The sequence below is a fragment of the Propithecus coquereli genome, unplaced genomic scaffold (genome assembly GCF_000956105.1).
Source record: "Propithecus coquereli isolate 6110/MARCELLA unplaced genomic scaffold, Pcoq_1.0 Scaffold120, whole genome shotgun sequence".
NCBI lineage: Eukaryota > Metazoa > Chordata > Mammalia > Primates > Indriidae > Propithecus > Propithecus coquereli.
In genome coordinates this window covers 3,589,820-3,604,656 of record NW_012136081.1, presented here as the reverse complement: position 1 = coordinate 3,604,656, position 14,837 = coordinate 3,589,820, and the positions used below count along the sequence as shown (strand labels likewise).

Genomic DNA, 14,837 nt, shown 5'->3' with positions numbered 1-14,837 from the left:
GCAGAGATCATCACTGATCCTGTTTCAGAGCTAAAGACACAGGCTTGGACTTGCCCCACATCTAAAAAGTCTTATAAAAAGTCAAGAACATTCCTTTTCTTTTTTTAATTAAAAAATTTCGGCAAAATACACAAAACGTAAAATTTACCATCTAACCATTTTTACACGTACAGCTCAGTGGCATTAAGCACATTCTCATTGCTGTGCGGCCATCACCACCATCCAGCTCCAGAACTTTCTCATCCTGCCCAGCTGAAGCTCTGTCCCCATTACGCACTAACCCCCCCTCCCTGTCCCCCACTGTTCTGCTTTCTGTCCCTCTGGGTTTGGCTACTCTAGGGACCTCGTATGAGTGGAATCTACAACATTCTTTTCCTTTTAACCAAACTTGGCAACTCCTGGCATCTGTCCGTTTCCTCACTTCCCGGCCTAGACACCCCGGGGGACAGTGGCCAGAACCGAGAGGGGCCCCATCTCAGGGCAGGGCCAGCAGCCCTCATGCACGGTAGCTGCTGCTTTGGGAGCAAGGTGCCAACGCCCCCCTTTCCTGCTGCAAATAACAGTGGAAGGTCGACCTTCGAAGGACACACCTTTCCAACGGGCATTCCCGGAGACGGTGTCAATCTAGGCAAAGCCAGGAGTGAGGACAGCATCGGAATCCACCCCAGACCTGCTTGCCAAGCCTCCTGGTCGCTGAGTACCTGTTTGCTGTGATCATCTAATAATCCCTTCCTTATGCATTTATTCACCAAACCACAGCCCCAGCCTGCTGCCGAGACCTGCGCCTGTACCTGAGATGAACAAGGGAGGAAGAAGGTGACCCTCCCTCTGCGATGACCCCGGCCTGGTAGGGAAGGGGGCCTGGCAGGCCATTAATCGAAAGGCCACAGTGAGGACACCTTGATGGGCAAACAGGTGTTCACAGCTCTGTTCTGTTTGACGCCAGCATCCCGCAGTCACTGGGCCGAGGCGGGGTCGTGAAGCGGGGCCACAGGCTGGAAACAGGGCTGACCACGGGGAAGCTGGGCACACAGCCTGTTCTCCAGGAAACACAAAAACAACTGAACAAATCTGGCCCTTCTATCCAGAAGGCTCATCAAAAACCACTCTGGGAAAATTAACTGACAACAAACAAGATTTCCTCCTGGAACGGAGGCAGAGGGGCCAAACGCAGAAATGAAACGACACGGGTGCCGCAGACGCTGAACTGCTGTGTCAACAAGGTAGCGATGCCATGACCAGGAGGCAGTGCCACCTGCCACCAGGTCCTCAGGGCTGAGTCGCCCCCTGCTCAGTGACCAACACTGCCCAGTTCTGCCAGTTCTCCAGGAGGAGGCCTGGGGCGCTGGGACCCCACAGCAGGGTGGCCAGGCTTCCCGAGAGCCCTCTGGCCACCTTCCCTGCTGCAGGGCGAGTAAGCCTCGGCATCTGGGAGCTACGGGTCCAGAGCTGGACTTGGGTTCCCGTCCTGCCCCGTCACGCCCTTGCCATCTCGTGCGACTTCTGTCATCCGGACGCTCACCAAACCCCAACTGCTTCATGTGCCAAATGGCACTAACGCCACCTCCCTCCGCAGACAGGCGAGGGTGGAAGGAGACCCTGGCACACAGTAAGTGCTCAAAAACTGGCAGAGGTCGTCACTGAAATAGTCACTGTCATGACTCCCACACTGCGTGGACCCCAGCACCTTGCATGCTGGTGGCCAACTGTGGAGACAGTGGCGGTTTGATCTCCGATGCTCTGTGCCCCCCCCCGAACCCCGGCCGTTCAGTGTACGTGACCGTGCGTCTTAGGCTGGAAAGGCTCCTTCCCTTCCTGGCTGGAAGAGCCGAGACCACCAGACTGTGTCTGAGACCTGTGCCCTGCACGGTGGGTCGAAGGTGCCTGGAGCTCGGTTCCCAAGCATGTTCATCACGACATTTGTGGATGCCCAAGCCGAGGTGCCCAGCCAGGCTCCCCACCCCCCAAACTCACGGTACGACTCACCTCTCCCGATACACAGGTCCCCAAGGGCTGCCCCTCCCCCTGCACCCCCAGTTCATGTTTTCACTCCCTCCTTCACTTTGAAAGCACGGACAGAGCAAACGCTGCACGGCGCCCCGGCGCAGGCTCGCTGGAGCGTGCAGCCGCAGGGGAGCACAGGACCCGAGCTCCGTGCTCTCGGGGAAGAAAGACCAGATCTCATTCAAATCTGCTTCGCCAGCCGCCAGCTCCAGGCCTGGCACGACATCATAGCTGCTCAAAATAAGTCTGTAGATGTGTAACCCAGATAGCCACCATGCCCCACGTGGCCCAGTCCTTCCCGAGAACGATTTTCAAAGAATCGCAGTCCGGATACCGAGTCGACGGTACATAGGATTTCCCATCTTTAATGGCGCTTCTCCAACTATGACCGGGAATCTAACTCAAAGCGCGAGGCCACGCCCTTCAGGAGCCCCCCCTTTCACGACCTGTGTGTAAAGGTAAGGCCCCGTCTCTCTTCAAGCCTTGCCCACGCGTGACTTTTTCTCCTTCCGGCTTCCTGCCTAGGCCTCCGCCTTTCCCTCTGTGTCCGTGTTTTCCTCTCTGCCCTTCCACTAGAACCTGCGTCGCAGAAGACGTCAACTTGGCCTAGACTTGCTCTGGCAAGTGGAATAGAAGGGTGGCTGAAGGAGCAGGTGGGAAACAGTAAATCGCACCCCCACCTGACGGACTGACTGACAGGATGAGTGAGGAAGGGAGGCGGCTGAACAACCGCATTACTTTCCACTTCATTAAAACTCAGCACTTCACTAAAACTCAGCACTTCACTTGGTGCTCTCGGCAACTGCAACATGGAAGTTCGAGGCCACCGTTTGGATTCCCAGACACTTGATCTATTTTGTCTTTAAGGCCAAGACCGACTTATGCTGGACCTGAGCAGTGATCGAGGAGCTTGACTTTTGCTTGGTGAGTCAGGACGTCAAAGATTACGCTCTGTACACGAGCTGCAACCAAAAGGTTTCCCGGGGCCAAGGCAGAGAAGTGCTCAGTCCTTGAGCACCGAGATGTCACCCAAGCAAGCCTGTTGGGGAGGGATCTGGAAGTCCCTAAGAGGTGCCAGATGGTCACGTACTCCTATCTGCCCTTGGACCACATCTGGATACTATGAAAAATACAGATTAATGCGGGACCCCTTTAGCCCAGCTTGTCACGGGGTCTGTGTCCCCAGGCCTGTGGGAATCAGAGCCTCTGTACCCTCAGAGAACCGAGAGTCCTTGTGACAGTCAGGGTCAACACGCACACGGGGAACATGCGCAGCGAGCGTGGTGGGGCAGAAAGCCCCCACAGGCCACCCCGCGTGGCCGGCAGGGAGTGCTGCCCGCTGAACCTGCCTGCTCAGCGACCCCACTTTCTCCTCACCATACCCGAACCCCAGCCTTCTTTCACGATGCCCCCATTCTCAGTCCTGCGGTCAAGGGGGGCTGACCTAACCCATCCCTGGGGAGAGCATGTCAGCCAGTCCCTGGCGCAGGGATGGACACGTGGCCCAAGGCAGGCCACAGAGATGCTCTCTTTCTCTGGCCGTTCTTCGACCTACAGGATGGGAACCCGGAGCTGATGGAGGTGACACCCACAGCCTTTGTGGGAGGGTCAGGCTCAGTGTGACGCTGGCACAGGAAACACCAGAATCGAGAGCACGAGTGATTCTGGGAACACTGGTGCACGTCTGGATGCGGCTGGGCCTGAAGCCGAACATCTCTGGCATTTTCAGTTACTTGAACCAGTGAGTTTCCTCTGCATGCGGCGCCAGTGTGGATGGAGCACTGTCGGTTGTACAGAATGTTCTAGAATATCCACAGGAGATGGGCACCCTTGCTTGGCTTCCATTCTTAACCAGCTCCACTTGATGCTGAAAGACCCCATGCCCGTCACCTCCTCCAGGAAGCCACCCAGGGATCCTCCAATCAGTGATGACCTCCGATTTTCAAGTATACTCAATCTGCTCAGTCAGCACCTCTCCTCAGGTCCTGAACTGTCACGGTCTCCCCTGTGGCCTCCAGGCTGGATGACATGGCCAACCTTGCGTGACGCTGCAAAGCACGCAGCAGCCATGGGGTAAGAGCCCAGGGTTTAAGCCCCAACCACAATCTGTGATAACTGCAAGTGACCCCATGCAAGACACATGATCTTCCTGAGCTTTGCTTCCTCATCTAAAAAATAGGCATAATGAGAAAGCTAGCAGGAGCGTGAAATGATCTATCCACATAAAGCATCCTGCCCGGGGTCTGGCACACGCTACCCATCCACCAACAGCAGCAGCTGCTGCCACCACTGAGTCTCGGACATCAGGCAGGGCTGGAAGTCAGGAGGGTGTGGCTCCCTCTGTGATCACGATGATCCCTGCAGCAGGTGGACATTCTGACCCCTGGCCGTGCACCCTGATGCGTGGGTGAATGCCCATCACTCGAAGCTGCAGCCAGCCTTCCCAGGCTTGGCGCCCCCAACCCCCTGCACCCTTGAGGATGCCATAGCCCACACTGGGTTCATCTCAGATCACCTCTTTCCTAGGCTCCTCCCACCCACCAGCCTCTGGGCAGGTGATCTGCCAACGACCTCCAAGGTGATCGGCCACTGAGGACCCACACACCTGCCTGTGCTCACGTCCCCACCCTCATTGTCCTCCTCACCTCCCTTGCCAACGGCCACCAGGATCCTCAGCTCCTACTCCACCCAGACCCCTCCCATGATGCCCTGCAAGTCCCAGGTCCCACGGCCCAGGTGCCCTGTTTATGAGAACCTTCTCCGACACCGCTTGCCCGGGAGACTCACTCCTCTGAGGCCCACTCACTCCTCTGAGGCCCACTCTCAGGAACTCATTTTCAGGCTCCAGAATTATCCCTGCCACCCGCCTGTCACCCCCCACCTGGATGCTTCTTCCCAGGGGCTTCGGGGCCACTTGGGCCTGGGCCCTGTCCCCACCCTGCCGTCCCCTGTTTCGTCCACCTTTCGAGGTCCCGGTGCTTCGTTAGCTGTGTCCCGGACACTGGCCAAGACTCTTTATGTGGCTGTCTCGTTTCACGCTCACGCCAGCACTGGAGGCCTTTCTGTTGCTGTCCCCCACCCCAGGAAGCCTTCCCCCCCAGGCCGGTCCTCAGTGGCCCCCCTGGGCTGGGTTCTGCACCCCACTCCCTATTTGATGGAGGTCATACGGTGGGGAAGTTCTGAAGGAGCCGCCTGCCTGGGGCATGGCCTGGCCCTGCCATTTGCTCACTGTGCATCTGCGGGCAAATGAGTCCCCCTCTCTGGGCCTCAGTCTCCTCATGTAGAAAAAGGAGCTGATAGAAATATCTAAGCGAAACTGAACACTCAATGCGTTCAAGGATGCAAAATCCCAAAAAAGGTGCTGGCACACAGAAAATGCTCAAAACGCAAGCATTTTACACAGCTATCGTCATCACCGTTGTATATTTCACTTGCGGTCAGCATCGTGCTGCCGGGCAGTGAAGTTTTCGGCGGGTTGAGCCGGGCCTGGGCTCCCTTCCCTCTGCTGTCCTCCTCCTCCCCAGGCCTAGCACAGCGATGGTCCTTTGCTAAGTGCTCAGGGAACACCTGCCTACCCGACCCGGGATGAGGCTCGGGGGTTGGGTCAGCAGTTTAGATAAACACAGAATTACCACGTGTTCCAGCAACTCCCCTCCTCCTAGGAATACACCCCCAATGAACTGAAAGCAGGGACTCAAACAAAGACTAGTACAAAAATGTTCCTGTCAGTGTTATTCACAATAACCCAAAGGCGGAAACAACCCGAGTGTCCCTCAACCGATGAACAGATAAACTAAACGCAGTCTATCCACACGGCGGAATGTTATTCGCCCACAAAAGGAACTCGGCACCGACACACGCTACAACATGGATGAATCTCAAAAACGCTGTGCTGAGGGAAAGCAGCCAGACACAAAGGCCACATACTGTGCGATTACATTTATGTGGGATGCGCAGAACAGGCATGTCCAGAGACAGAGTGGATGAGTGGCTGCCTGGGCTGCGAGGGACACGGGACGCGAGTGCTAACAGATACAGGGTTTCCTCGTGGGCTGATGAAAATGTTCTGGAACCAGACAGAGGTGATGGCCGCACAGCACTGTGAATGTGCTAAATGCCCCTGAATTACATACTTCGAAATGGGTAAAATGGTAAATTTTATGGTATGTGTATCTTACCCCAATAGAGACATACCCAAATGAAAAAACATTGTATAAACACATGACAAAATGTATTTCTAACAGACGAATAAGAAAATAAAAACGCACAAAGACGAACTTCATCATGTTAACATTGTCTCCTGGCAGCAGCATCACCTGACTTTTTCCTTTGGCTTCTCTGCATCCCAATTTTATCTGCGGCAGACAAGCGTGGTACTCAAACCATAATGAAATAATACGACCGTCAAAGCTGGTCACCAGGCCTACGTGGGGGTAGAGTTTACTCTAAATCCCTGAAGTTTCCCCAGGGGAGGGGCGCACGTTCCTGGTGTTCCAGTGGGCCTGGGGAGAGGACGCTGCAGCTTTACCGGGAAGGGCTGTCTCACTGTGGTTCTTTCTGATGTAAATGAGGCAATCCTTCTACCTCCACCTGCCTTTCCAGTTCCCGCTGTTCCTGGCCCCGCAGGGGGCGGGGGGACTGGGAGGGAGGAGCTGTCTCTCCAGCATTGAAGGCTTTATCCTGGCTGTGCCCTCCTCCTGCGGGGCCCTCCTACATTTAGGGTGTACTTCCTGAGCGCCTGGTGCATGCTCAGCTCTGGGTGGTCTCTTATTTCAGGGAGTGCACACTTTCAGGACAGGCAGTGACAGGGCACTGTGAGCGGGTGTCACGGGCAACTGTCAGGGAACAGAGATCCAAAGGAGGAGCGGGAGGTACTCAGGTAGGGGAGGGAGAGGAGGGAAAAGTGTGAGCAAGTGCCTGGGGGCAGGAGTGTGTGGCACGCTTTGGAGACCAGGGATGGTGACATCTATCCAACATGGTGACATCTATCTCCTTGCTGGCCGGGCATGTGTGCCGTCTCCCTGCTCAGCTGAACAATCAGCTCCTCCCTCTGCCACTCCAGCTTGGAGGGTCCTAGGGAGGTTTGTATGCCTCTTTATCTCCATGACCTTCCCGGGCCCTGCCCACAGGGGGATGAGCACAGAGGAGGTGCACAGAAGTTTGTTAAACGGAACTGAACGAAGGTCCTGGGGAGAGGGAAGTGGAGAATTTGCTGGTGGGTGGTCGGTCTCATGGGACCAGAGTGGGGAGCACATTCTCGGGGCTCTACAGGAGCCTCAGACAGTAACTGCAGCTTTCTGATCCCCTCCCCACCTTCTTCTCATCCCACTCTACTTCCTATTGGCCAGCACACACCCTAATTCCCAGGGCCGACAAACCATCGATTAAAAGATCCTATGGTGCATCAGCACAGGGCCTCATGTGCCAACCTAACTGCTTGTATCATGAAACTCCCCACAAAAGGGCACCGAAGACAGAGACAAATCAATGCTAACAAGAGCCTGCCAAGTGCACTGGGAGGTGGGCCACAGATACACGGGAGGGCGGGAAGGGCAGCTGGAAAGGACCCAGGGGTCCTCCTTTCAACGGAACTAACTAATGAGTGCATCTGAGGACCCTGTGCCAGAAGCTTCTCATATGCAGATGTCAGCTCACCATGCCCCCTGCAGACCTTACCCCATGTAGCTGGGGGCTGGATGTACAGTATCCTTGGGTAGAGAAAGATGGCTATGAGATTACATCCCGGTGACTTGGGACTTACCCGGGGCATCAACAAGACACAAAGCACAAGAAACAAGGTTTGGAGTCTGCCTAGACTCAGACTCCCTGTGGAGCCCTGGGGAGGCTACTTAATCTCTCTGAGGCTCAGTTTCATTACCTGCAAGATGGGCGTAAAATACCCACTTCCCGGGGTGGCCATCACTGAACACATATTTTGGGGCCTCTGTTACATACCAGGCATCGTGTTGGGTGCTGGAGACACAGCAGAGACTGGGTTAGCAAGCTCTCTGGCCCATGGGGACAGACATCCCGTGAGAGAGATGGACAGTATGTTAACCACCCAACACGGGAGATGGTTCTGATGGTTATGAAAGCACAGTGCTGAGTGTGGGAGTCAGGGGCAGCCAGACGTTGCCCAGGGAGGCCTCTCTGAGAAGGAGGCATGTGAGCTGAGGCCCCAGTGGGAAGGCGATGGTGGGCACGGATGCAGCAGATGCTCAACCATGTTGATTCCTCGGACCCTCCTTGCGGAAGAGATTTCTCCACCAAGCAGATGAACACTGTTGCTAGGTAATGAGCCACTATGCCCAGAAAGGACACAGGCACAAAGGGTTGGGATAGAAGGTGCAGGGAAGGGGGCGGGGACTGCTGAGGTCTTCCTCCAGGCTCCTTCTGAGGAAGGCTCCCTCCTTCCAGCTCTCTGGTTCAGCACCCCGGAGAGCGCCAGTGCCCTGGAGAGGTTCAGCACCCTGGAGAGAGCCAGCTGCCGGCACCTCTTCCTGCTGTTCCTCCCAACTGCTGACCAGCCATATGCAGCTACATGTACCTACTGGCCCTCACTGGACCAGCCCAGTTACCACCGGCTCCATGACATCCAACCACTCCCAAATCCACCCTGAACGTTCTGAACCCCTGAGCTTTTTGCTTGAGCATCCTTCCTTAGTCCTGCCTACGAAACCCCACTCGCCGCTCCAATCTGGTGCCAGCACCATCTCTTTCATCTCTCCCTGGTTTAACTTGGGGTTTTCACCACATTCTCATTTTGCCCCCCTTCCCCACTGTGTCTGATTCATGTCTTTCTTGCAGCCCAGCACCTGGTGGGCACCCAATGTATGCTGTAGAAATGAATGAAGTTTCAGACATGAAACTTTTTTACCATTCGTTGAGAGCTCACGATGCCAGACACTGTGCTACATGCTTCACACACATTTTTATTTACAGTTTAAGAAACTGAGGCCAAGAAATGAGCAATGTGCCCAAGTTCACACAGTTAAGAAGAGGCAGAGCCCGGATTCAAGCCTGGATCGGACTGCGCAGCCCATGCCCTTGACCGTGGCTCCTTTCCACCTCCCCCAACCCAGAGCCCTGCCATCTGCCAGTCCCATGGCATCTGAGCACAGCAGCCTTGGTCCCCTGAAGTGATTCTGAATCTTTTTTTAGCCTGAAATTGAAATCACTGATGCTTCAAATTAGAACCCCAAAAGGAACGAGCCAAAACTTCAGATTTGCAATAGCTGAGCTGTATCCACCTTCTCTTCAAGATTCCTGGGCTGCTCGTCAGCCTGACCTCCTGTCCCCAGTTAACATGTAGAACACAGGGGACGATCCCCTAGGCCCACGAGGGCTACGTGAGGAAAAGGGATCCAACCTCCCCACCAGCCAGGGGCTCCCCTCAGCCCAGAGGCCCCTTCAGAGCCTCAGAGGACAAAGACCTTGCTATAAGCCTCGGATAGCAGACCCCAGAGGCTATGACTCTCAGAGAGCAAAGACCCCCAATGCTGTGAGCCTTGGAGAGCAAATCCCAGTGGCATAGTGAGAAGCTGCAGAGCTATCAGAACAGAAATGCTTCACACTCAGAGGGACTCAGGTCAGCCATCAATTGTTTCTGATGGGAAACCAACAAAGCATTGGCCTTGACAACCAAAGCACCAATGTGAACCCCGGTCACGAATTCAGCAGTCACCCTGGATTCCTGCGAACATCAGTTGATGTTTGGTCTTTAACTCAGTTACTAAATTAAATGCCCATTTAAAACCATTTAAATAAGCTATGAAGAATTTTGGGGGGGATAGGGTGGGGTGGATGGAATTCCTAGATTGGCCATTAGGACCAACAGCAGGACAGATGACAGAGTCTCTCCTGATATTCCAAAAGGCAAGACAGAGAGCTGTGAGCTGTGTGGTGTGGCTGAATAACTGGACCCAGCAGATGCTGGCACCCACAAAGTAACAATAGGGCTCTGACTTCAGTCCTGGGGTTTTTCGGTAGAGGGCAAAGCAGGCACCATGAACAGGAATTGCAAGATTATCCGAAAGCAAGGCCCATGCCAAAACTGACTTAAGCAAGGCTGGCAATGCCCTGGGAGCAGAGGTTTAAACCAAAGCAGGAGGCACGTCTGCCGGGACACTGGCTTGGGGGTGGGGCAGGGCAGGTGCCTGGATTAGCTGCTGTCCTCTCCACAGAGGCACCAGGAAGCTACAGCTCCTTCGTCCCGGCTGGACGTGTTGACCGTATGTGCTGGGCACATGGAGGGCATGCTCTGAAAGGGAAACACACTTGAAAAAACAGTGGTAACAACCACCTGTCATGACTTTTTATTATTACTATTTGTTCGACTAATATTCATTGGCTTCTTCTCCCAAGTCAGGCACCACTAATGATGACGAAGGACAAGATGTGCTCAACAACAAATACCGACCGAGCGCCAGCCCAGGAGATCGACTGTCACAACTGCCCACCTCACCGATGGGGGAGATGAGACCCAGTGAGTACGTGAGCATGGTGACCGACCAGGACAACCCCGACTTCGTTTTCTTTCTTCTGAGTAATATTCAGCTCCGAAGCTGGGGGAGGCTGACCCATCGCCAGCGGGTTGTAACAACCGTGCATCACGCCAGCTGGGTTGGAAGTCATGGTTTGGGCACACGTGCTGGAGGTGCCTTAAACGTTTCTCAAGTCCGGTTTTCAAGTACCAGCCTGAGAAACAGTTTACGAGATACTCAAATGGTCTCTGTGGAAAACGCCAGGGCATCTCTTTCAGCGTCCTCACTCAAATACAAACAAAGATTACAGAACAGTTCCAGGCCATCTCTACCGCAAGTATTTAATACCAGGAAGGAGTAATTAGCAATCAAGCATCATTTGCCAAGGATGAAGAATGTTGCTGCCTGCTTTCATTGCAAGGGAAAATCTATTTAGGGAAATGAACACAAAAACAAGATGGGCCACTTCAGGGCTAAGAAAACAATCACAAAAGCCATAGGAGTCTTCAGAGCACGGCACCAGGTTGGCGAAGGAGCCCCCAGGAAAACAATTAGCACGCAGGAAGGCATCCTCCTGCGAGAGCGGACAGCACCACCGCGGCCAAGGAGGCTGGAACACCACTGTCTTGGTTCTTCTAAGAAACGTTTCTCTACTTATGAAATTAATGCTCATCAAAAGTTAGCACTGTCATTCTAGAAAATCTGAGAATTAGAGAAAAGTCCAAAAGAAGAAAAAATAACATGATCCTGTCTTCTAGGAGTTAATACTTTGTTTTTTGTTTTTTTATGGAAGGTAGCATTATTTAGGTAATATTGTACAGATAATTTTAATTCTGCCTTTCTTTACTAAATAGAATGTAACCACTTCCTGTTGGTATTACATTAAGAACTCCTTGTAATGTCTAATAACGTCTAATGCTTTCTTACAAATCCTCAACAGATGTTCGCTGCCCCTTAACCGCGCCCCTACCGCCACCTCCCCACCCCGACTCCCCTGTGTGCTGGCTACACTGCCATCTCTGCCCATTTCTCAGATTACTGCCTGAGGGTGGATTCCTGGATATAAAATTCCTGGCTCTGCTCTATGGTTCCTGTTACGTACTGTCACAGAGATTTCTGAAAAGTTTACAGCAATTTAATTCTTTTACCTAACAACATGAGCATGTTGTCACCGGCAACAGGTATAGGAATAAAAAAAAAAAGTATTTGCTAATTTGAAAATAAAAATTGGTACCTCATCATGGGTTTCTCTTCTAACCCTTTGCCCAGTGACAGACGAAGCACATCCAAGTATCTCTCGTGAATCTCTGAGCTGCAGTGTCACTGAGCCGGACGGCCTGCGTTGGAATCCCAACCTCCGCACTTACCACCTACAGAACCCCTCTGCGCCTGTTTCCTCATCTGTAAAACGGGGTGACACCACGTGCTGTCTTATAGGGTTCCTGTGAGGATTGGATGGGAAGACCGTGCCTGGCAGACACACCCTCCATTGCTATAAACAAGGACACAGGCCTTTTGGGGTTATTTGTTGCAAATGTTGTTTCCTTTTGTTGTTTACTGCTGAGTTGCCTAATGAGCAATTCTTCAGACACAGAGTATTTCAGTTCACGAAGGTAACTCAAGGAACAAAACTTAGGTTTCCACATGGGGAGCTGCTGGGAGAGATAGTCCCGGTTTGCAGACAAGGAGATGAGGGCAGTTCCTGCTCCTCTGTGGGCTGAGCAGACTGCAGCTAGCTGCCAGGTGAAGAGGTGCAAAACGCCAACTCGGATTAGGCCAGCGGGCACCGTCCTGCCTGCCCGCCAGGACCCCTGTGGCATCACCGCCGCTTTCTAAACACATGACGCCCGAGCTCCTGCCTCCCGGTCCTGATGCGGTGCGTGTGGGTTGAGGGCCGGGTCTCTGTTTCTGATGGGCCTTCCAGTGAGTCTGATGCCCGTGGGTATCACTGGGCCGGACCAACGGCGAGCCCTGCAGGACATCCACGTGGCATCCCAGCCTCCACGCCTCTGCGATTACTCCACACGTCTGTCACCCACGAGCCACCCACATCCTCCTTAAGACGCATCATAAATTTTGGAAGCGACCTCTGACCTCTCCTGCCCCATCTTGTGGGAGTGGGGAGGCCAAACCAAAATAATGCCAAAGAGACAGCAGATGGCCTTCAGGAGCCATCCCGGAAGGCCGATTCTACCACCAGAAGCTTGGGGTCCAGCTTCCTGACAAGCTCCTATCATTATGAAAACCAGTTTGGACTGGTTTGTAACCAAACCGGTTTGTGACTAAAAGGGACACGGGCTCTGCCCCTGCGCCCACCTCCCCGCAGGCACCCCCATTCCCAGCACAGAATGTTTTATGACAAGACAATTTACACACTAACACTTATCTGTCCTAGCAAAATTGCCAGTTGGAAGCTTTTTACAGGGAACTATACTCAAAGCTTTTGATCTTAGTGGGGGTGGAGGCGTGGTCAGCAAAGAAACAATAACACCAACAAAAGAACAAACCCTTCCCAAATGCTTAGGCAGGAAAGAAGGAAATTCTAGAAGGTAAGTGCCCAAGAAAATCAGGCACGACGGGAAACCCATCATTACAGGCTCGACACCGAGCGCGACGAGCATGTCGGGGCATCCTGGCAAAGCGCGACGGAAAAACGAAGTTCTGAAGATGCCAAGGACTTTAAAAGCCAACATTTGCTTCAAAAAGTGCCCCTTGGTCCAAAAGTTCAAACCACAGCATGCATTGTTAAAGAGAAAATCAAATCTGACATACTTTCGAGGTTCTTTCACATAGCGGGGAGAAAAGAAGGTCAAGGGCAACTCGGGGCAAGGAAGACAGCGTGCCGCGAGGTGGGCGGCTCTTCACGTGGGGACCTCGCGTCTCTCCAAGAACTCAGAAACCCCCGACCCCAGACACGTGAGGCTGTGTAAAACGAGCCCTTCGAGGTTGAAGCTTTTCACTAAAGATAGAAAAACATCATCTGTTGGAAAAAGCACGCACCTATGAGGCTATGATTCAAATATTCCAGTTGCAAAACCCAGCAGCTAGGAAAATAGCTCCGCAGGGCCTGTGTCTCACATCCAAGTACCTAAAGGAGAATTCTGGGTCTCCTGAGGCAGCCTTGGAAATGAACTGGGAGGAGCTCGTTTCCAACCCACCTGTCCCCTGTCCCCCGTTAGTATGTGACTGGCAGTAAGTGGCCTCTTAGGACCGTGGCCATGGAGGGCCCGGCATTCCTTCAGGTCACACGAGACATCATGGTGCCAGCACAGCGCGAACGCATCTCAGGGCCAGCCATTCCTAGAACCCTGAAAACCAGAGGTTACGGAGAATATAAAACCTGCTCCAAAATGGCAAATATACTTGCATCTCAGAGGTTAAAAGCAATGTCAAAGGAGGTGCTGTGAAAATTCGAGTGCAGAAACTCTCAATGCTCCGAATTTCCACCAAGGCTTCCATCCGACAGGATGGCATGGCCCGGAGAGCACGGTGTGGCCCGTGCCCAGCCACGTCCGCTGACCCAGCACCGCCCCAGTCCACATTTCTTTTATTGACTGTTCATCGAGGAAACAATCCAATGAGCTGAACAACGGGGGTGCTCTTGCATCTGCAGTCCTCGTTTATTATTGAAAACCAAGAACCAACAGCAACTTCTTTCAACCCACTGGAACCCCCGCCCCCTCTGTCACACACTCACACTCCACCCATAGACTTCAGCCTGCCTCTCAGCCCGAGACCACACCCCCCGTCTCTCTCTCTCTCTCTCTCTCTCTCTCTCTCTCTCACACACACACACACACACACGCACACGCACACGCACACACACAGGAAGGGGACTTACATCACAACTGCAACCTACAGAAGATGATTCAACCCAGTTTCTGCATCTTCATGAAGGTTACAAACCGAGTTAACCCACAAAGGTGCGGTGGGCTCCAGTCTCTGTCATTCTAGATGTGTACCTGACAGTTTCAACATATGAGAATCCAAATGAGCTCATTCCTCATTCAAACCAGGCTTCTATTGGTTAATAATGATTTAAATGTATCTTGTAGCAAATAAGATCAACACAAGATACACGGAATAAGTTAAAACACCTTCTCCATCTTACCTGGCTCTCTCCCCTGCAATAGCATCTTCCCTCTGGTTCCATGACCTTTTACTAGTCTGGAGAAGCACTAAGATCATGACAGAACCACAGCTTCCAAAGCATCCTTGGGAGCTTCTGCCTAATGGGGAGAACTGGATTCAAGTGGCCACCTTGCCAGGGGCTGGGAGGTGTCTCCTTTATAGAACGGACGCACGTCTGGCTAGCCCAACAGCAGGGACCACCACGTGGCTGGCTGGATA

General features: G+C 53.2%; 1 protein-coding gene across 1 annotated transcript in view; it reads right to left on the bottom strand.

Annotated features, from left to right (window-relative positions):
* SHANK2 (SH3 and multiple ankyrin repeat domains 2) overlaps positions 1-14,837 on the bottom strand; it is a 491,107-nt gene that overhangs the window by 157,324 nt on the left and 318,946 nt on the right. The window lies entirely within an intron of this gene.